This window comes from Penaeus monodon, chromosome 20, assembly GCF_015228065.2.
Source record: "Penaeus monodon isolate SGIC_2016 chromosome 20, NSTDA_Pmon_1, whole genome shotgun sequence".
Lineage (NCBI taxonomy): Eukaryota > Metazoa > Arthropoda > Malacostraca > Decapoda > Penaeidae > Penaeus > Penaeus monodon.
Window position 1 is genome coordinate 2,505,476 of NC_051405.1, and position 474 is coordinate 2,505,949.

The window sequence follows — 474 nt, forward strand, 5'->3', positions numbered from 1 at the left end:
GGATTAAAAGAAGTTCTCATGCTTATTGGCTGAAATACGAGAAATCACAGGAAATTGGTGTGAGTGCTAATTAAGAGAGAGATGTTGCCTTTGCTTTCCAAGTTTTCAAACACCCCATCATCTATACATTTACATTTTAACTGTTATTCTACACGCAGTATCTTCCTCCCGTGGCAGTCTTTGGAAATTGGATGCTGTGGGTTTGTACGGATATTTTTGGATCCCTTTCGCTGATTGGTTTTGAAAAGGACCACATGCAGAATCATTGTCATTAATAAAGAGGCTTATCAACCCCTTTGTTTCCTTGATTTCCTGAAGGCAATTGACGATTGATTGATTGGAGAATTCAATGACACGGAATCTGCCTTCCTTGTTATATTAGCTTTTTAAGGAAGTGAGGTCGAAGCTTATTTTAGGAATGATTCATGTATATTAAATGGATTGTTATAAATTCATGAGAATACCTGCATGAAA